This window comes from Oncorhynchus mykiss, chromosome 9 (assembly GCF_057628025.1).
Source record: "Oncorhynchus mykiss isolate SJ-2025 chromosome 9, ASM5762802v1, whole genome shotgun sequence".
NCBI classification, from domain to species: domain Eukaryota; kingdom Metazoa; phylum Chordata; class Actinopteri; order Salmoniformes; family Salmonidae; genus Oncorhynchus; species Oncorhynchus mykiss.
In genome coordinates this window covers 19,523,359-19,546,987 of record NC_143030.1, presented here as the reverse complement: position 1 = coordinate 19,546,987, position 23,629 = coordinate 19,523,359, and positions in this window count along the sequence as shown.

Sequence of the window (23,629 nt, the reverse complement as noted above, 5' to 3'; positions counted from 1 at the left end):
CAAACTAACAGTGTTATTAAGAGTCTTATTGAAACATGTTCCCCGAATGTTATTTATGTACCTCCATTAAATAATGATGCGTCTGTGTGTGTGTGTGTGTGTGTGTGTGTGTGTGTGTGTGTGTGTGTGTGTGTGTGTGTGTGTGTGTGTGTGTGTGTGTGTGTGTGTGTGTGTGTGTGTGTGTGTGTGTGTGTGTGTGTGTGTGTGTGCATTTGTGTGTGTGTGTGGTTGAGGAAAAAGATGTACTTGCATTGGCAGGACTAAGAAACTGCCATGGTCGATACTTGGAGGAGAGCTGGGGATGGAGGAAGAAGGCGGGGTGGGTGGTGGTTCAAACAGGACACTCGATATGTCCTCAGACTATAGCACTGCAGCCTAGAGCCAACTCAAACACACACACACACACACACACATACACACACACACACACACACAGCCTTGCATAACTAACCTTGTGGGGGCACAAAAGTCAGACCCATTCAAAATCCTATTCCCTAACCCTAACCATAACCTGCAAACCTAATCCTAACACTAAGTCTAACCTTAACCCTCTAGAAATAGAATTTAACCTTGTGGGGACTAACAAAAATATCCCCAGTCAGTCAACATTTTAGTTTGTTTACTATTAAGTATAATTGAACAGGTCCATACACACACACACACACACACACACACACACACACACACACACACACACACACACACACACACACACACACACACACACACACCCTGGCCTCTGCACTTTAAGTCCACTTTCAATCACGCTGAATACATTTCCTCCAGTCACTAGGCTGGTCAAAGTCTTTCAACACTAAAAGCACCTGTTGCAGGTCTAAACACTGATATGGTTGGTTGAGTATGACCCATTTCTTTCAAGAATGATTCAGGAATACTTGTATCTTGTGTTTCTGCGTCATTGAGATTGTCCCTAAACACATTTTCAATGTTATCCTGAACACATCTCTGTTTTATGTAATGATGCTTTTTACAGTAGGGACATTGGAATATTCTGTAAAAAAATGGGATAATATTCAGTTAAAATGTGCGTTGGAAGTTTAAACTTCTAGAAAGAGTATAGCAGATAGGATCTCTGTCATAGTGGCATAACAGCCATAGAGCCCCACAGAGGATGTGTCATAATACCCATAAAACCTAGCGGTCAAACAGGGAAATGGTTCGAATCGTTTTTCCACCATTCATTTTTCCCGTAGGGGATTTTATAAACACACGTGTAAGCTTACCCTGGCATGACGTTTTGATAGCCATGTAAATCTCTCTCAGACAATGTGATTTTTATCAACATATTTGGCTCTATTTACTCTCAGATTCTGAAATGCTAATTGACATCAAAGTTGACATCATGCACGGTGTCTCCACCCTCCCTTTAGAGACAGGTTTTCCGCACCTTGGGGGGGGGGGGGGGGGGGGGGGGGTACTGGCACGCCAGCTACTTAGGTAGCCTTTTCCCCACCTGGGTTTGTGGGTAGTTATTTTCTGTTTTGTGTTTCTGCACCTGACAGAACTGTTTGTTGTCGTTTTGCTCTTTGTTATTTTGTTCAAGTGCATTTTTAAATAAATCATGAACACTTACAACGCTGTGCTTGGGTCCACTCCCTCTTCTTCAGATGAGCGGTACAGCAAAACTACAAATCTCTAGCTGACACCTTTGCTAACAGGCATTGTGTCAATTTAAAACTTGCACAAGACAGTTCACAGAATTGTCCATTTTTTAAGAAATGTAGACAATTTATTCATTACTACATTTAGCTAACAGTAGATAGTTAATCCAGAGATTCTTACCTTTGCCTGCAAATTAGCATTTAATTTTGGGGGGTAAATACAGGTGACTACGTTGATAAATCACCTTGTCCTAGAGAGATTTACACAGTTAATAAAGCGTCACACCATGGTAAGCCTACACGAAACACAGCCCTTATTTTAAGTGTTTCTAAAATCCTGTAAGGGAAAAATGTATGGTGGAAAATGATTGGAACCATTTCTTTGTTTGACCATTAGGTTTTATGGGTATTATGACTCATAATGTGGTACTCTATTGACCTGACATACATTGACAAGCACTCTGTCACCCATGGCAACCAATCAGTTTTTACACCCTCTCCATGTCTCTCTAAATGAGCCAAGAGCACCGGGATCGTCTTTCGTTGCCCCAGTCATAAACCCTGCCTATTTCTACAATTTATCTTCTAAAAATTGTATTTTAAACCCTAACCTCAACCACACTGCTAACCTTATGCCTAACTCTAACCTACCAAAAAACACATTTTTGTTTTCCTACATTTTTACGATCGCACAGGCACAAAGTCAAAATTGTCTCTATCTAGTAGAAACCAAATGGAATGCTTGTGAGATGCCACACAGGTTGCCACAGAAACGTTGGAATTGAGCATGCTCACTGGGAAGGACCGGAGTGATGTCATCAGGAACGGACAGGTTTAATTTCACTCATCGCCATGGCGACACACCCAGGAGTTGTCAGGCTAGAGTATCTCTCTCTCTCGTCTCTGTCTCTCTCTCCTCTCTCTTTCCCTCTTTCTCTCTCTCTGTCTTCCTCCTTCCTCTCTCTTTCCCTCTTTCTCTCCCTCTCTCCCTCCTTCTCTATCTCCCTCTATCCCTCTATTTCTCTCTTTAACGCTCTGTCTTTCTCCTTCTCTCTCTTTCTCCCCCCCTCTTTACCTCTCTCACAGCCCAACAGAGATTTAAGTTGATCAATTAACATCAATTAACTTTCACTCTGATATAGCTAGGGCCAAGAGACCACATGGTGTGTGTGTGTGTTTGTGTAGCCATTTGTTTTGACTGGGTAGATGGCTGTGCATGCCTCTCTCATCAGAACAGAATGTGGAGATTCATACTTTGATATTTAAATGAGTTGCGGGCCCCATTTCTGACTGGAATATCTGCTCTATTCTCCATGTACTACTTTAACCATACACACCCACACACACACAAACAACATCACGTATGCCATACCTACTCTTCTAAAGACATGATGGGGGAGGAGGAGGAGGTGGAAGGGAGCTTCACACACACAACAACAGGGGAAATGAAAAGAGAGAAACAGAGAGGAGAGGCGGTGGGGAGAGAGGACACAGTGAAAAGGGGGATTTACAGCTGCACCGTCATTTGACAAACACTGAGAGGTACTGAACAGTAAACCCATACACACAATGATATGAAATGGGCTCTAAAGAATCTTGCAGACAGTAATTAGATAAATAAATAACTAACTACAAACACTGATAGTCAAACTAATATACACCAATATACATGCAGAAACACACACAATCGTATTTGTGCCTTTAAAGAACACATCCTTTAAAGAATAAATTTTTTAAAGAACACATTGTTTAAATAATACATTATTTAAAGGCCCAGTGCAGTTGAAAACTATGAGGTTGGAATAGTGCTGTGAAATTGTAAAAAAAAATATTATAATGCCCATTTAGTGTAAGAACTGTTTGAGAAGACCGCCTGAATTTCTCCCTGTTTGGGTGGGATGGAGATTTGGCCTGCCTGGAGACATCACCAGGCAGTAAAGTAGTTCAAAGACCAATTAGAGAGTTCAAAACCTCTCTGCCAATAAGAAATAGTTTTCAGTTTTCCCCTCCCCACTCAGACCACTCACAGACAGTCCTAACAATATTCTTGTTTGAGAAAAGGCTCTTTGCTAAGAAGCTATTTTATCTTATTTTTGACCATTTGAATTGAAATAATCACAGTAAGTTACTTAACTGTTACTCCAAAATTATTTGATATTAAGATTTTTTTTTTTACGGTTTCATTAAACCTTCAACCGTCAATGATGATGAATTAACGAAATGTGACATCTCCTGACCACAGGGGGTTGGTGGCACCGTAATTGGGGAGGACGGCTCGTGGTAACGGCTAGAGCGGAATTAGTGGAAGGGCATCAAATACATCAAACAAATGGCTTTCGTGTGGTTGCTGCCATTCCATTTGCTCTATTCCAGGCATTATAATGAGCCTTCCTCCCCTGCTGTGCCCCTGACATACCTTACACGCATGCCTGCCTGACATACATGGCTCCAACCACCAACACAGTCAAACATAAACATTCACACCCGTGCACATCCCTATGTATGACCATCACACTAGCCATCCGTAACTCTATCAATGAATGCTGACAACCAGTTAACCCTTTACGTGTGTGTGTTGTTGTGTGTGTATGTGTATCCATCCATTACTGTAGCACTGAATGCTGACAGCCAGTTAATCTTTTACGTGTGTGTATGTTGTTGTGTGTGTATGTGTGTCCATCCATTACTGTAGCACTGAATGCTGACAGCCAGTTAACCCTTTACGTGTGTGTGTGTGTTGTTGTGTGTGTATGTGTGTCCATCCATTACTGTAGCACTGAATGCTGACAGCCAGTTAACCCTTTACGTGTGTGTGTGTGTTGTTGTGTGTGTATGTGTGTCCATCCATTACTGTAGCACTGAATGCTGACAGCCAGTTAACCTTTTACATGCGTGTCATTGTACCTTAGAGCCACACATCACATTCCTGTAGACCAGGTCACACGAGTGTTAGCCCCCGCTGTGTGGGGTGCAAGAATACAACACACACACACTGTGAACACACACATACACACACGTTACAGGAACAGTTCTAGGAACCAGGTGATTCTGCGTGCAATGTACAGTATGTCTGTGGATTACCTCACTTTGGTCCAGAGGGATTTGCCTGTAAAGCCTGATCTCTTTGTCTAACACTGGAATGCACTGGGACGGAGATGCCTGACCTGGGCACGTGTGTGTGGGTGGGTGTGTGGGTGAGTGAGTAGCTGGGTGGGTTAGTGTTTGGTAAGTGTGAATGTCAGGGATGGGAAGTTTGAGTGTGGGTGTGTCGGTGTGTGTGTGCAACTTACTAGTTTACAATGATGTGGGGACAGGGGACTGGAGTTACATAAATGTCATCTGTTTTATTCTTACAATACCAAACACATCACCCTTCCTCATATCCTTCAACTGCAAATAAATAACATACCGCAGCTACTGCACTTGGTCTTGTTATTGCCGAGGTTACATGTTGTCTATTATGGGCCGCCGGTGGCCTCTTCCTCACATCCACACTATAGACTGGGGAGTCCTATTGCAAGCTGAGAGACAGGCCATCAACTTTGCGGTCCAAGGTAAGGTGGAGAGGAGAGGTGTGTGTTTAACCTCTCTCCTGTCTATCTCCTTTCTCTTGCTGCCATGATCCGTGTCTTCTCGCAAGTCTCATCCTCCAGCTCTCTCTCTGCCAGGATAGACCAAGAATGCATCCCATATGGCACCGTATTCACTATATAGTGCACTACTTTTGACCAGAACCCATAGGGTTCTCATCAAAAGTAGTGCACTATGTGGGGAATAGTGTGTCATTTGGGGCGCAGAACAACTTCCCCTCTCCTTTTCCTCCTCACTCAGCCGTCTCTTCCTCCTCCTATTCAACCTAAAATAATGGTCAGTTTTCATTTCAGAATTGACTTTCAATGTATCTTCTGAGCTCAAATTGAATCTACCAACCCTGCTGCCAAGATTCTCTCTCCTTCCCTCTCGCTCGCTCGCTCTCCCTCCCTTTCTCCCTCTCTTCCTTAACCTCCCTCTCTCCATCTCTTTCCCTCCCTCAAAACACTCTTCCTCCATCAATCCCTCTCCCTCCCTCCCTCCCTCCCTCCTAATCATAGCTCAAGGTCATCCAGCCACTCCTGCATCATCCACATCATTCACGTACCTCCTCTCCGTAGAGTTATCACAACCTAAACCACTAATCTCTCTCTTTACCTTAGTGCTTTCTCTGACACAATCAACTATGTCTTCCCTAACCTCTTTCTATCTCTCTCTCTCCTTCTCCCTCCCCACTTTACATCTCTCTGTCTTTAATTTTCTCAATTGATAGTCTTCTTCTCTTCCATTATCTGTCTCTCTCTTTCTCTTACAAACACTTTTTCTTGTCACCTCTCTCTCGCCAAATCAAATGAAAATGTATTGGTTGCGTGCACAGTGTAGCAGATGTTATAGCGGGTGCACTGTTACTGTGTTACTGTCTCCTTCCACGGAGAGGGCAAAACATTAGGAACACCTGCTCTCTCCATGACATAGACTGACCAGGTGAATCCAGGTGAAAGCGATGATCCCTTATTGATGTCACCTGTTACATCCACTTCAATCAGTGTAGATCAGGTCTTCCCAAACTGGTGAGCAATGCCGTCAGGGGTACGCCAATTAAAAATGTGATTCACATTTTTAAAAAAAGTTCAAACTTTTTTAACAAATCAAAAACTGAAAAATTGGGCGTGCAAAATTATTCAGCCCCCTTAAGTTAATACTTTGTAGTGCCACCTTTTGCTGCGATTACAGCTGTAAGTCGCTTGGGGTATGTCTCTATCAGTTTTGCACATCGAGAGACTGAATTTTTTCCCATTCCTCCTTGCAAAACAGCTCGAGCTCAGTGAGGTTGGATGGAGAGCATTTGTGAACAGCAGTTTTCAGTTCTTTCCACAGATTCTCGATTGGATTCAGGTCTGGACTTTGACTTGGCCATTCTAACACCTGGATATGTTTATTTTTTAACCATTCCATTGTAGATTTTGCTTTATGTTTTGGATCATTGTCTTGCTGGAAAACAAATCTCCGTCCCAGTCTCAGGTCTTTTGCAGACTCCATCAGGTTTTCTTCCAGAATGGTCCTGTATTTGGCTCCATCCATCTTCCCATCAATTTGAACCATCTTCCCTGTCCCTGCTGAAGAAAAGCAGGCCCAAACCATGATGCTGCCACCACCATGTTTGACAGTGGGGATGGTGTGTTCAGCTGTGTTGCTTTTACGCCAAACATAACGTTTTGCATTGTTGCCAAAAAGTTCAATTTTGGTTTCATCTGACCAGAGCACCTTCTTCCACATGTTTGGTGTGTCTCCCAGGTGGCTTGTGGCAAACTTTAAACAACACTTTTTATGGATATCTTTAAGAAATGGCTTTCTTCTTGCCACTCTTCCATAAAGGCCAGATTTGTGCAATATACGACTGATTGTTGTCCTATGGACAGATTCTCCCACCTCAGCTGTAGATCTCTGCAGTTCATCCAGAGTGATCATGGGCCTCTTGGCTGCATCTCTGATCAGTCTTCTCCTTGTATGAGCTGAACGTTTAGAGGGACGGCCAGGTCTTGGTAGATTTGCAGTGGTCTGATACTCCTTCCATTTCAATATTATCGCTTGCACAGTGCTCATTGGGATGTTTAAAGCTTGGGAAATCTTTTTGTAGCCAAATCCGGCTTTAATCCGGCTTTAAACTTTTAAACTTTCACAACAGTATCTCGGACCTGCCTGGTGTGTTCCTTGTTCTTCATGATGCTCTATGCGCTTTTAACGGACCTCTGAGACTATCACAGTGCAGGTGCATTTATACGGAGACTTGATTACACACAGGTGGATTGTATTTATCATCATTAGTCATTTAGGTCAACATTGGATCATTCAGAGATCCTCACTGAACTTCTGGAGAGAGTTTGCTGCACTGAAAGTAAAGGGGCTGAATAATTTTGCACGCCCAATTTTTCAGTTTTTGATTTGTTAAAAAAGTTTTAAATAATCAATAAATGTCGTTCCACTTCATGATTGTGTCCCACTTGTTGTTGATTCTTCACAAAAAAATACAGTTTTATATCTTTATGTTTGAAGCCTGAAATGTGGCAAAAGGTCGCAAAGTTCAAGGGGGCCGAATACTTTCGCAAGGCACTGTAGCGAAGCACCTGAGTGAGTTGGGTGCACAGTTATGCAGGTACTTTCCTGAAACGGATGACACAAAGAACTGGATTCGTTATCCCTTTCATGCCCTGCCTCCAGTCCACTTACCAATATCTGAACAAGAGAGCCTCATCGAAATTGCAACAAGCGGTTCTGTGAAAATTGAATTTAATCAGAAGCCACTGCCAGATTTCTGGATTGGGCTGCGCTCAGATTATCCTGCCTTGAAAAATCGCACTGTTAAGACACTGATGCCCTTTGTAACCACGTACCTATGTGAGAGTGGATTCTCGGCCCTCACTCGCATGAAAACTAAATACAGGTACAGACTGTGTCTGGAAAATGATTTAAGACTGAGACTCTCTCCAATACAACCCAACATTGCAAAGTTATATGCATCCTTTCAAGCACACCCTTCTCATTAACCTGTGGTGAGTTATTTATAATTTTCGATGACAAATAAGGTTTTATATGGAAGATGGTTAAATAAAGAGCAAAAGTGTTGATAATTATTATGTTATTATTTGTGCCCTGGCCCTATAAGAGCTCTTTGTCGCTTCATATGAGCCGGGTTGTGACAAAAACTCACACTCATTCTTATGTTTAATAAATGTATCGTATGGTGCATGTGGCAGGCTTACAATGATGGCAAAAAACAACATTTGAGAGTGCGCTGACCCTGGTGCTAGAGGGGGTACACAGCTGGAGGTTGAATGTTTGAAGGGGTATGGGACTATAAAAAGTTTGGGAACCACTGGTGTAGATGAAAGGGAGGAGACAGGTTAAAGAAGGATTCTTAAGCCTTGAGACAGCTGAGACATGGATTGTGTATTTGTGCCATTCAGGGGGTGAATGGGCACCAAAAAATATTTAGGTGAACAGGGTATGGTCGTTGGTGCCAGGCGCACTGGTATGAGTGTGTCAAGAACTGCAATGCTGGTGAGGTTTTCACCCTCAACAGTTTCCCATGTGTATGAAGGACATCCAGTCAACTTGACACAACTGTAGGATGCATTGGAATCAACATGGGCAAGCATCCATGTGGAACGCTTTCGACACCTTGTAGAGTTCAAGCCCCTGACGAATTGAAGCTGTTCTGAGGGGGGATACAAATCAATATTAGGAAGGTATTCTTAATGTTTTGTCCGCCCAGTATATGTACATTTTAACCTTTATTTAACAAGGCAAGAAGAACAAATTCTTATTTACAATGAATGCCTATACACACAGTACCAGTCAAAAGTTTGGACACATCTACTCATTGCAGGTTTTTATTTTATTTTACTATTTTCTACATTGTAGAACAATAGTAAAGACATCAAACTATAAAATAACACATATGGAATCATGTAGTAACCAAAAAAGTGTTAAACAAATCAAAATATATTTTTGATTCTTCAAAGTAGCCACCCTTTGCCTTGATGACAGCTTTGCACACTCTTGGAATTCTCTCAACCATCTTCATGAGGACTGTTTTTCCAACAGTCTTGAAGGAGCACTCCGTCACTCTCCTTCTTGGTCAAATAGCCCCTACACAGGCTGGAGGCATATTTTGTGTCATTGTCCGGTTGAAAAACAAATGACAGCCCCACAAAGTGCAAACCAGATGGGATGGCGTATCGCTACAGAATGCTGTGGCAGCCATGCTGGTTAAGTGTGCCTTGATTTCTAAATACATCCCAGAGGCTGTCACCAGCAAAGCACACCCCACACCATCACACCTCCTCCCTGCTCACGGTGGGAACCACACATGCGGAGGTCATCTGTTCACCTACTCTGCGTCTTACAAAGCCACCCTTTGCTTTGATGACAGCTTTGCACACTCTTGGCATTCTCTCAACCAGCTTCATGAGGTAGTCACCTGGAATGCATTTCAATTAACAGGTGTACCTTGTTAAAAGTTCATGTGTGGAATTTGTGGAATTTATTTCCTTCTTAATGTGTTTGAGCCAGTCAGTTGTGTTGTGACAAGGTAGGGGTGGTAAACAGAAGATAGCCCTATTTGGTAAAAGACCAAGTCCATATTATGACAAGAACTGCTCAAATAAGCAAGAGAAATTACAGTTCATCATTACTTTAAGACATGAAGGTCAGTCTCTCCACATCCCAAAATCCCCCTCCTTATCCCACAATCCCTCTCTTCATCCCACAATATCCCTCTCCCCATCCCACAATTCCCCTCTCCCCTCCAGATCATACACATTAGCTATATAATCATCAGGCTTTATCCTACTCCAACTCATCAGAGATATTCATATTTTATGTTATATGTTATGTTTTGAGTGTGTTTTTCTGACTGTCTCTTTGTTACACAGTGTTGGTCAAGAACAATATGGAGACGCCTGTAACATATCAATTGTCTGGGAGTTCATCTCAAAGTAAGTGAATAGAGAACTAAATACTAAAAGGTAAAAAGGTGTTTTTTATTTGTATTTTTGTGTGTCCTTTTTGTAATTTGTATTTGTAACAGTTGTGCTTATTTATTTAGCTGAAGACTGGTTAGCTTTGCCTAGCTTAGTACAGCATTATGTGCCTTATTCATGTGAAAGTAGCTCGTTTGGAGGCTGGTTAGTTCAGCCTCATGTTTGTTCTATTGTCTTCAGTAGCTAACAGGAAGACTGTTTATCGTAGCTTAGCTTAGCTCAGCATAGGCTAAGTGTTTTATTCATAATATAAGAGCTCCAGTCACTAGCAGGAAGACTGGTTAGCTTAGTTTAGCATAGCCTATGTGTTTTATTCATAAGATAGTAGCTCCAGTCACTAGCAGGAAGACTGGTTGGCTTAGCTCAGCATAGCCTATGTGTTTTATTCATAATATAGGAGCTCCAATCGCTAGCAGGAAGACTGGTTAGCTTAGTTTTATTAATATGGTAGTAGCTCCAGTTGCTAGCTGATTCCTGTCCAGCTGTGAAAGCAGGAAGCCACACACACATACACACACACACACACACACACACACACACACACACACACACACACACACACACACACACACACACACACACACACACACACACTTTTTCTCCCACACCCCTGCCAATGCTGATGTTTCACACACACTTACCCCCACCGTGTGGGTTTTACTCAGGTCCCCATGAAGATAGCGGGGGTCTCAAGCGGCAAGACCCGGGGCTCCATGTCCAAACTACACCTCCCCCAAACATCTCTCCCCCTCTTCCTAGGTCACTCTCTTCTCTACCTTACTTTCTCTCAATCTCTCTTCTCTGCATCTTTGTACTGCATCCTCATCGCTATGGAAACCAGGCAGCTGCAGCTCCTCCAAGTTCCCAATTCTCTCTCAGTCTTCCCTCTCTCTTTACCACCCGTATCCGGGGGCAACTGCAGGAGCCTCTGACTAGAACATATTAGTTTATCCTTTTTTTTCACCCTCTCTCCATTTTGTGGAATTGTAGTCCTCCTCTCTTCACATTCTTCTGTTTTCGACCCTTTAGTTTAGAACCTTGCCTTGGTTTATCTGTTTGTTGCCATGGCAACGCCCCACCATGAGACATTTATATAGCTATTTCTAAAGAAGTGCTTTTCACCTAAACATACCTCATTAGCTAGTTGACAGTGAGTAGCGGTCTAATGTAGTTAACTGATTTTTTTATATAGTTCTACACTATGTTTGATTGAATTTCATTCATTCATAAACCAATATCCTGTCAGAATTTCATATTTCTGCATTTGTAAAGTAAAGCTGAATATATTTCTCTAATACAGGTATTCCCAAACTGGGGTAAAGCGTAACCCCAGGGGTACGCGCAATGCCATCAGGGGTACGCCAAATACAGGTGTGATTCACTTTTTTTCCCACATTTTCAAACATTACATTTATATTTTCCAATTGGGTGAGGTTTTTTTTCTCACCTGAGTAGCCTTGTTTCTCAGCCAAAAATAAAATATCAACACAATGTCAAATACAGGTAGCCTAGTCAAATAATGAACATCCAATCCTATAAACCTTTACTCTATCACGGGAATTCCACTAACGGTCCGTTTGTAGCCAAACGTAGCTGCTGCTCATTCCGTTTCACAGAGCAAGTGGTTGTGGGAAAATGTAATTTAATCAAAAGCCACTGCCAGATTTCTGAACTGGGCTGCACTCAGAGTATCCTGCCTTGGCAATTCACGCTGCTAAGACACTGATTGTCACGCCCTGACCTTAGAGAGCCTTTTTATGTCTCTATTTGGTTTGGTCGGGGTGTGATTTGGGTGGGCATTCTATGTTTTGTATTTCTTTGCATTTGGCCGAGTATTTGGCCGAGGCAGCTGTCTATCGTTGAAATGGAAGCAGCAAAAGCGGAACGGCGAAGATACGAGGAGTTGTCACGACGAAGCATGCACGAGAGGCAGCCACAAAAGAATTTGGGAGGGTGGCACACGGGGAGATTGGCGGAGTCAGGTTATAGACCTGAGCCAACTTCCCGTGCTTACCGTGGGGAGAGTGTGACTAGTCAGGCACCATGTTATGTGGCTCTGCGCAGTGTGTTTCCGGTGCGCATGCACAGCCCGGTGCGCTCTGTGCCAGCTCCTCGCATTTGTCAAGCTAGAGTGGGCATTCAGCCAGGATGGATTGTGCCGGCTCAGCATTCCTGGCCTCCGGTGGGTCTCTTCGGTCCAGGATATCCTGTACCGGCTCTGCGTAGTGTGTCTCCGGTGCATCTCCACAGCCCAGCGCCCCGCAGTTGCCGGGCTAGGGTGAGCATCCAGCCAGGACGGGTTGTGCCAGCTCTGCGCTACAGACCTCCAGTGCGTCTCCACGGTCCAGTGATGATCCATGGCACGAAGCCTTCAGTGACGGTCTCCAGACCGGGGCCTCCAGCGACGGTCTCCAGACCGGGGCCTCCAGCGACGGTCTCCAGACCGGGGCCTCCAGCGACGGTCTCCAGACCGGGGCCTCCAGCGACGGTCTCCAGACCGGGGCCTCCAGCGACGGTCCCCAGTCCGGGGCCTGCAGAGAGGGTCCCCAGTCCGGGACCTGCAGCGAGGGTTTTTTCTGGTTATCATTAAAGAATATGATTAACCTACCCCACGCTGCATCTTGGTCTAATTCCACCAACGACGATCGTTACCCTGATGCCCTTTGCAACCACGTACCTATGTGAGAGTGGATTCCCGGCCCTCACTAGCATGAAAACTAAATACAGGCACATACTGTGTGTGGAAAATGGTTTAAGACTGAGACTCTCTCCCATACAACCCAATATTGCAGAGTTATGTGCATCCTTTCAAACACACCCTTCTCATTAACCTGTGGTGAGTTATTTATAATTTTTGATGAACAAATAAGGTTTTATATATAATATGGTTAAATAAAGAGCTAAATTATTTGATTATTTTATTTTTGCTCTGGTCCTATAAGAGCTCTTTGTCACGTCCCACGAGCCAGATAGTGACAAAAACTCACACTCAGTCTTATGTTTAATAAATGTATCACATAGTGTGTGTGGCAGGCTTACAATGATGGCAAAAAACTACATTTGAGAGTGCGCTGACCCTGGTGCTAGAGGGGGTACGCAGCTGGAGGTTGAATGTTTGAAGGGGTATGGGACTATAAAAAGTTTGGGAACCACTGCTCTAACAGATTGAAGATGATCTTGTCAATATATTTCTGCAATTAAGTACAGCTATTCTTCTCTACGTATTTCTTTCATCAACTTCTATTTCTTTAAACCTCTTAGATGTGTCCTCCACCTGTGTGGTTCTGGTACCGGTTCCGACCGACATGTTCGCTTATAAATCGATCTGTAGACACCATAGATCGAAATGGCTTGAATTGAGCGATAGCCCTGGTTCCCACGGTCACAGTAGTATTTTTCTGAGCCTGTATTTAAACGCTCCCGAGTGCCGCAGTGGTCTAAGGCACTACATCTTAAGAGGTGTCACTCAAGAGGTGTCACTACAGTCCCTGGTTCAAATCCAGGCTGTATTACATCTGGCCATGATTGAGAGTCCAATAGGGCAGCGTTGTCTAGGTCAGGCCGTCATTGTAAAGCAAAATCAAATCAGCTTTTATAGGTCAAAAAATGCTTGTGCTTCTAGTTCCGACAGTGCAGTAATATCTAACAAGTGATCTAACAATTCCCCAACAACTACCTAATACACACAAATCTAAAGGGGTGAATGAGCATATGTGCATATAAGTATATGGATGAGTGGGATAGGCAAGGTGCAATAGATGGTAAAATATACAGTATATACATATTATATGTAAGATATGTAAACATCATTAAAGTGCCATTATTTAATGTGACTAGTGATCCCTTTATTAAAGTGGGCAGTGATTGGGTCTCAGTGTAGGCAGCAGCCTCTCTGAGTTAGTGATGGCTGTTTAACAGTCTGATGGCCTTGAGAATAGAAGCTATTTTTCAGTGTCTCGGTCCAAGCTGTGATGCACCTGTACTGACGTCACCTTCTGGATGGTAGTGGTGTGAATAGGCAGTGGCTCGGGTGGTTGTTGTCCTTGATGATCTTTTTGGCCTAAATAAGCATTTATTCTTAACTGACTTCCCTAGTTAAATCAAGGTAAAATAAAAAATGTAGGGTGTGAAATCTGAAACCACTTGTAGCTGGGATGTCCTTCCTACAATTTAATTCGCAATTCCGACTCCATCAGCTCCTGGCTGAACCCTACATAAACCCCTTTCTTTGTTTACAAACATTGCCACACGAGGGCGATGCGCACAAGTTGGTGGCAGAACAAGGGGGAGTTCTTATAGAACGCCAGCAAAAAAAGCCTCTATTTACGTTGCTTACGAGTGCATTTTACACTACTTTATGAATAACCTGGTATGAATAACCTGCTTAATATAATGTTTGTGTCATTATCTCAAATCAACTGCATTATACTTAAAAACACTTCAAATGGCTCTTTGGTTAGCTTTTGCTTCAGCCTATGTTAATGAGCGTTAGCGATCTAGCTCACAACTGCCACAAACAAATATTATCTGAGCGACTGTTCAAGCAACAATCAAAACATCATTATAAGCCTATTAGAACCAGGACCAGGAGAGAGTGGTTTCATCACGGTTCAGAGACATTCAGAGATCAATTTATAGCCATTCATCGAAAATTATTAATAGATTTGAAACAAAAAAAACACTTTCTGTCTGTTATAGACGGACAAGATTCATATGAGAGGAAAGGAAAGTTCCTAACGAATTCAGGAAGCCAAACTAGAGTTCTGTGAGAGGTTCACAGTGATGGGGGCCGACGTTTTGATCAAGAGAGACTTTTAGAAAATATGCACATTTTGTCTCACACTAAACATACAAATATGTATTTTACAGTTATAAGGAAGGGGAAATCTCATAGTTAGTCATTTTATTATTTGATTACACTATATTTAGAAAGCATAAAAGTCATTTCAAGCCTTATTCATACAGTTTTATATATCACATCAAATATTTCACATTTGTATCATATTTGTATTGTGTACTTGAGCTTGTGTTCTCAATTTACTTTTAAAAAATACTGGAAAGGGGAGATTTTTTTTTATCTTTCTTTGGGTATGCAACATTACTAGTCATTGTTTATGACTCTCTCATGATACATAATTACTTTTGGGGATTATGTAGATGACATTTTCGATGACATTTAGTTCCATATAACTGGTTTTAATACACTTCTATTGACTTCCTTCCCATTGGATTGACTCTCAATTCAAACAGCAGTTCTAATTCCACTCCCCTGAGCGTCAGTCAGTTCCAATTCAACGTCTATTCCACGTTGGCTCAACATCATTTCATTGAAATGACGTGGAAACAACATTGATTCAACCAGTGTGTTGCCAGTGGGTCACTTTGATGTCTCTCTGTCACACTCACACGGTGGCTCAGTTTCCTGGTCACTGGCAGAGCTGGGACGACAAACTGAAAATGATCAACACCAATCACTCATCGCAGGCATTTTGCTGATATTGTTCTATTACGATAAGTAGCCTATAACAGAGAAATGTGAAGATTGAAATGAAAAAAGTTTGATAATATGGGTGATTGTTAATGGGACAGATGATGGCTACAACCATCAAACTAGTAGTAGTAGTTTAAAGGATCATTTAAAACCTGTGGTGTTCTAAACCTATCATTCCATTCATCATTATCGCATCAATTCAGGCAAGTTATTGCAATATGGATTTTGGCCATTTCGCCCAGCTCTACTTTCACACCCCTACCACACACACACACACACACACACACACATGCACGCACGCACGCAAACAAACACACACTCACACAATATCACAATATCCCTGAATGCTAATTCAACAAACTTGTTCTCAAACTTGTCCAGCAATGTCTTCCACCAGCCATTCAGAATGCATGTCCATTTTAGTGCAAGACTAAATAGAATAAGAATAAATGTCCAGTATTGCGCAGTTAGGCCTATGGTACACTCCAAAAGGGTTCCCCGGATGTCCCCATAGGATAAATATTTTGGGTTCCAAGGAGAACACTTTTGTGTTCCAGGGAGAACCATTTTTGGTTCCATGTAGAACCCTCTGTGGAAAGGGTAAAGTGGTCAATCAAAGGTGACCAAAACAATGCAATTGCCATGGAAACGTTTGGAGGATAAGGCTTTGAGGGAAAGATCCCATGTCCTCACTGCCCCACAGCAAAATTAGCCTACATTTAGGCTATTGTTTATATATGTGTATTTCACACTATGTTGAGGAGTAAAATGCTTGTATGGATGAAAACCCCAACACATGATCATGTCATGTCATGCCAATCAACTGCATTACAGTTAAAAAGGACTTTGACTACCACCACCGATTTCTATATTATGCTAACCAGCGTATACACATGGGAGTTAGCATTTAGCAGTCACTTCTGAGGGGCGGCTGGTAGCCTGGCGGGCTGGATCGAATCCCCAAGCTGACAAGGTAAAAATCTGTTGTTCGGCCCCTGAGCAAGGCAGTTAACCCACTGACCCCCGGGCGCTGAAGACGTAGATGTCAACTAAGGCAGCCCTCTGCACCTCTCTGATTCAGAGGGGCTGGGTTAAATGCGGAAGACACATTTCAGTTGAATGCCTTCAGTTGTACAACTGACTAGGTATCCCCTTTCCCTCTTCTTAACCTGAAAAGGGATAACTTCTACATGTTATGCAGCAAAAACAGCCAAATATATTGAAATCTGACTTAAATACCAAATTGTGGGCCTGTACATAAATCATGACGGATTTGTTTGATCAGATTTGTTGAATGTGTTCAAATCTGGCTAATGGAACGTCTGCGTTCCATTGACTACTTTACCACATCTATGGTACCAAAAAGGTTGTACCTGAACCAAAAGGGTTCTTTCTACCTGGAAGCAAAAAAGGTTCCTCAAAGTGTTCTATGGAATCAGCCGAAAAACCCTTTTAGGTTCTAGATAGCATATTTATTTCCTAAAGTTTATGTAGGTATGGTGTCTTTATGACAATGGACGGTATCAGTGAGGTTACAGCGATTTCAACTGAGTGGATTTGACTCTGGCGAGTGGTCTGGTCACTATTATAGCAACTAAGTTTTCCCCTCCTCCCTTTCCCTTTCATTGTTCCACAGCTCAAGAGAGCACAGACTCCCCCTTTTCAGGGGATAGAGGAGGGAGGGGGGAGGAGAGGAGAGGAGGGAACATGGCTGCAATTTTTTTGGAAGGCTCTTTTCAGTACTCATTTCAGGGGTAGGGATGGAGGACAGTGGAGGAGAGCCTGAGTTTGTGAGTGACTCATTCTACTACCTCTACACAGGTTGATAATGGCCCGTTCCGCTTTGTGTGTATGGAAATACACTGTTCTACTATATATGTGTCATATACTTTCCATTAGGTTAACGTGGTGTATGACTGACTGCTATTTGTGTTCATAATAATTAACTATATAGATGGTTATTTTACATGAAGTAAACTTGTATTACCTGTTTAAGACCATTTTTGTGGTAGTTGAAGAAGTTAAAAAAGTTTTACTTTTAATTATACAAAGCAGTAAAATACAATAAAAGTTAAATGTATTAAAATAATTTGTCACACCCTGGTCAAAGTATTTTGTGTTTATCTTTATTTATTTGGTCAGGCCAGGGTGTGGCATGGGGTTTTTGTATGTGGTGTGTATGGGGATTGTAGCTAGTGGGGTGTTCTAGCTAAGTCTATGGCTGTCTGAAGTGGTTCTCAATCAGAGGCAGGTGTTTATCGTTGTCTCTGATTGGGAACCATATTTAGGCAGCCATATTCTTTGAGTTTGTCGTGGGTGATTGTCCTTAGTGTCCTGATGATATTGTTCTGTGTTAGGATACACAAGTATAGGCTGTTTCGGTTTTCGTTAAGTTTATTGTTTTGGTAGTGTTTGTGTTTAGTGTGTTTCTTCATTAAACATGGATTGCAATAGACACGCCGCATTTTGGTCCGACTCTCCTTCTCATCAAGAAAACCGTTACAGAATCACCCACCACAAAGGGACCAAGCAGCGTGTCAACAGGCAAGAACAGCCCAAAGTGGAGTACAGTATGGACTATACTTCTTGGGAGGAGATAGACAGGTGGGCGGTCGACCCAGGGAGAGTGCCGGAGCCCGCCTGGGATTCGATGGAGCAGTGCGCGGAAGGATATAGGAGAATGGAGTTTGCGAAGCAAGCAAGGCGGCGCGGACGGAGGCCCCATAGTCAGCCCCAAAAATTTCTTGGGGGGGGGCTCAGGGAGAGTGTGGCAGAGTCAGGAGCCAGACCTGAGCCAACTCTCCCTGTTTATCGTGAGGAGCCAAGGAGGAGACCAGAACCAGAGCCGGTGTTGGAGGTGAGCGAAACAGAGACTGTGAAGGAGTTAATGGGGAAATTGGAGGAGAGAGAAATGAGGGAGTTGCTGTGTTGGTGTTTTAAACATGGAATTCGCCCGACGGAGCGTGTCGGGGATTTGATGGCACCTGGGTCAGCGCTCCATACTCGTCCTGAGGTGCGTGTTAGTCGGCTGGTGAAGATGGTGCCAGTCTCACGTACCAGGCCTCCTGTGCACCTCCCTAGCCTTGCACGTCCTGTGCCAGCACCGCTCTCAAGATCTCCAGTACGCCTTCACGGTCTAACCCATCCTGTGCCACCTCCACACCCCAGCCCTCCGGTAGCAGCTCCCCGCACCAGGCTTCCTGTGCGTGTCCTCGGCCCAGTACCACCAGTGCCAGCACCACGCATCAGGCCTACAGTGCGCCTCGCCTGTCCAGCGCTGTCGGAGCCCTCCTCCTCTCCAGCGCTGTCGGAGTCTCCCGCCTGTTTAGCGCTGTTAGAGCCTTCCTTCTCTACAGCGCTGCCGGAGTCTCCCGCCTGTTCAGAACTGCCAGTTAGCATAGAGCTGCCAGTTAGCATAGAGCTGCCAGTTAGCATAGAGCTGCCAGTTAGCATAGAGCTGCCAGTTAGCATAGAGCTGCCAGTTAGCATAGAGCTGCCAGTTAGCATAGAGCTGCCAGTCTGCAAGGAGCTGCCAGTCTGCAAGGAGCCGCCAGAGCTGCCTGTCTGCAAGGAGCCGCCAGAGCTGCCTGTCTGCAGGATGCCGCCAGAGCTGCCAGTCTGCAAGGAGCCGCCAGAGCTGCCAGTCTGCAAGGAGCCGCCAGAGCTGCCAGTCAGCATGGAGCAGCCAGGGCCGCCAGTCAGCATGGAGCAGCCAGGGCCGCCAGTCAGCATGGAGCAGCCAGGGCTGCCAGTCAGCATGGAGCAGCCAGTCAGCATGGAGCAGCCAGTCAGCATGGAGCAGCCAGTCAGCATGGAGCAGCCAGTCAGCATGGAGCAGCCAGAGCAGCCAGTCAGCATGGAGCAGCCAGTCAGCATGGAGCAGCCAGAGCTGCCAGTCAGCATGGAGCAGCCAGTCAGCATGGAGCAGCCAGAGCTGCCAGTCGACCAGACTCTTCCAGATCTGCCAGTCGACCAGACTCTTCCAGATCTGCCAGTCGACCAGACTCTCCCAGATCTGCCAGTCGACCAGACTCTCCCAGATCTGCCAGTCGACCAGACTCTCCCAGATCTGCCAGTCGACCAGACTCTCCCAGATCTGCCAGTCGACCAGACTCTCCCAGATCTGCCAGTCGACCAGCCTCTCCCAGATCTGCCAGTCGACCAGACTCTCCCAGATCTGCCAGTCGACCAGACTCTCCCAGATCTGCCAGTCGACCAGACTCTTCCAGATCTGCCAGTCGACCAGGATCTGCCAGTCAGCCAGGATCTGCCGAAACCGCCAGCCAGCCAGGATCTGGTAGATTCATCAACCTGCCTGAGCTTCCTCTCACTCCTGAGCTTCCTCTCACTCCTGAGCTTCCTCTCACTCCTGAGCTTCCCCTCAGTTCCGAGCTGCCTCAGTCCCGAGCTGCCCCTCAGTCCCGATCTGCTCCTCAGTCCAGTGGGGTTCTGGGTGAGGACTACTAGGCCATGGTCGGCGGCGAGGGTGGACTATCCAGGGACGCGAGGAGAAGGGACTAAGACATTGATTGAGTGGGGTCCACGTCCCGCGCCGGAGCCGCCACCATGGACAGACGCCCACCCGGACCCTCCCTATTGTTTTGAGGTGCGTTCGGGAGTCCGCACCTTAGGGGGGGGGGGTTCTGTCACACCCTGGTCAAAGTATTTTGTGTTTATCTTTATTTATTTGGTCAGGCCAGGGTGTGGCATGGGGTTTTTGTATGTGGTGTGTATGGGGATTGTAGCTAGTGGGGTGTTCTAGCTAAGTCTATGGCTGTCTGAAGTGGTTCTCAATCAGAGGCAGGTGTTTATCGTTGTCTCTGATTGGGAACCATATTTAGGCAGCCATATTCTTTGAGTTTGTCGTGGGTGATTGTCCTTAGTGTCCTGATGATATTGTTCTGTGTTAGGATACACAAGTATAGGCTGTTTCGGTTTTCGTTAAGTTTATTGTTTTGGTAGTGTTTGTGTTTAGTGTGTTTCTTCATTAAACATGGATTGCAATAGACACGCCGCATTTTGGTCCGACTCTCCTTCTCATCAAGAAAACCGTTACATAATTGGTCTGATTATTTTGATATACTACTATATCAACCGTATTACTTTGGATTGTGGGGCAGTTAGATCACACATTTCAGCAAAAATAACTACACTCTGACTACTACACTTTTACACACTCTGCTACTAGAATACCACACCATATGGCAACTGTAACAATGCAGTACAGAAGACAGTGAGGCACTGTTGAAGTTTTAAGTAAATAACACACTTCATTTTTTACAACGTGTTTGGAGTACAGGGGGATGTTCATGAAGTCTTCTCTAGGCTGGAGGGGATCAGTGGATAGAGGGACCCACCCACTGGCCGGAAAGGGTGAACCCCTTCCCTCTGAGAACCTCTGCCCCCAGGGGACACGCAAGTTAACTCAGCATAACATACGGCCCTAAAATAAAAATGTTTAGATTTTTTGCCTGATTCTTTTATTTATTTATTTTCTCCCAAATTCAGTTTCTGTCAGAGTTTACTAGGAGTGGTGGGTTGGAGTCAGGCGCAGAGAGCAAAGGGTTCGGTAAAACGTGCACAAAACGGTCACGCCAAAATACAGGGCGCAGACCAGCCCAAACACAGGCCAAACAGTCCGGAGAAAACAAACCAATAAGACAAAACGAAACGAAAAGGAAAAAGGGATCGGTGGCGGCTAGTAGACCGGTGAAGACGACCGCGGAGCCCCACCCGAACAGGCAGGGGAGCCACCTTCAGTGGGAGTCGTGACAGTTTCTCCATTTTGTTTTCCAGGTTTCTTTCTTTCCTCATTTTTTTCTTCTGTTTTTTTGCACTCAAAATAAAAACATTTAAATAGAAAAACAACCAAATTGGATAAGTCCACAACAATGCTTAAACCAAATCAGGAGACCACTTTTAAGATCTGGGAAAAAAAAAAAAGAAACGTTGGCTGGACAGATCCTAGTTGAAGTTGCCACAGACAATGATTGGTTCAGTGCCTTTACACTATGACAATGGAAGGAGTGTGTGTGTGTGTGTGTGTGCGTGCGTGTGTGCGTGTGTGTGTGTGTGTGTGTGTACTGGTTTCAATGTGTTTGTGACTTCTTACCTGTAGAAAAAAATTGTTGTGACACATCAAACAGAGTTAGCAGGGCTAGTTAGCAGGGCTATTAATGCACAGTGAGACCACATGTTGCTATGGTAACCAGGGAAGTATCACCAAACAAAGTTACATGACAGTGGGAAGTTAGCTTAAAGCTTGAGTAAGTAAAATGTGTGTCCACAAATGTACACAACTGTCTACTATATGTAAATAGTTGGTTAGTGAATGCCATGATGTAGTTATTTTGTTAGATACTTCTCCCTATTAGCCAACATCATATTTTTTCAAAGTCATTTTAGCAGTCCGAACAGATTCACAAATCATGGGAATTTGGCACTATGAAGACGTCTCCCTCTGAGGCAAGTGTTGCTAGGCAACCCCCCTGCAGTTGTTTGGGCAGTCCTTTTTTTTTATTATTGTTTCATTCACTTCTCTCTTTGACATGCACTGTTGGAGCTCAGAGCTTAAGAATGTCACTGTACCCTGCAATTACATCTGCGACCCTGTGCATGTGGCTAATAAACCAATCTGATCGGTCTAATCTAATCCTGCTCCCTCCGTGGCTAAAGACAGTGTGAGAAACGGGCTAACAAACATTTGTGCTATGAAACAAAATAAATACTGCACTCTGACCCACCAAACTGTTTTGCAAGATTCATGTTATTAGACAAAGCAAGGTACTATAAGTGAACTTAAAAATGTGATGTAGTTTAATTTGAAATTGCAGCTGTTGAATCTGCTAGCTTCAGACATTACTTTCTGCATCTTTAATGAAAGTAGTTGATTGGTTACTAAAACAGCTCTACCTATCACACCTGCTCCCGCTCCCCCTCTCTGGCACTCGAGGGTGCCAGGCTGCCCTTCATTACGCACACCCGTCACCATCATTACGCGCAGCTGCGCAATATTGGACTCACTTGGACTCCATTACTTTGTTGATTACCCCCTCTATATCTGTCTGCTCTGCCGTTTGTTCCCTGTGTCAGCATTGATGTCGTTATTTTTCCCCTGTCCAGACGCTGTTCCTGTTCTGTTTCATGTCTATTGTTTATTAAATTATCTCCCTGTACCTGCTTCTTGTCTCCAGTGTTGATACTCACACTACCTCTTGATTGGTAGAATCTATTCTTGTTCTGATTTCAGATTTGAAAAGCAGAGAAGTAGAGGAATATTTCATACATTGTCTAAGTGGCAAAGCGGTCAAAGTAGATGATTTGTGTCAAAAGTGACATGGTTTACAGTTAATAGATCAGAATGTTGGGAGTCATGATGTCACAATGGCCCTTTAGAATGCTGAGGGGGAAGGAGGACAAAAAGCGTAATAGTTTAAAAAATATCAAAAATATCAAAAAGTTGTATACAAGCACACTATTCCAGACTGATCTACACGTTTTAAGGTTTGAATTGCATTTCTAGCTTAAACAGTGTAGAGGAGAGAGGAATAGCATTACAAAGAAAAATTAAAAGTATTACGAAGATTTAGAATGGGACATTTGCTTCTCAAGTCCCATTAATAAACACAATGGTATTTTAACAAGAGACCAAGGCCAAAGGGTTATTCAAAAGCCTGCAGAGTTCTCCAGATAGCCTAACAGCATCCCCATGGTGACAGAGTAGATGGTTGTCAAGTAAGAGACCTAAGGCTGGAACCATGCTGATGGCAGTTTAAGATAAATCATTCGATTTTTAAAGCCTCTACATCAGGGCTGCCCAATTCTGGTCCTGGGGGGCCGAAACACTTCCATTTTTTTGTTTCTACCTAGCAGTTAATTGCACCCAACAGGTGAACCCAGGTCTGAATTAGTCCCTGATTGGGAGAGGATGAAAATCAGAAGTG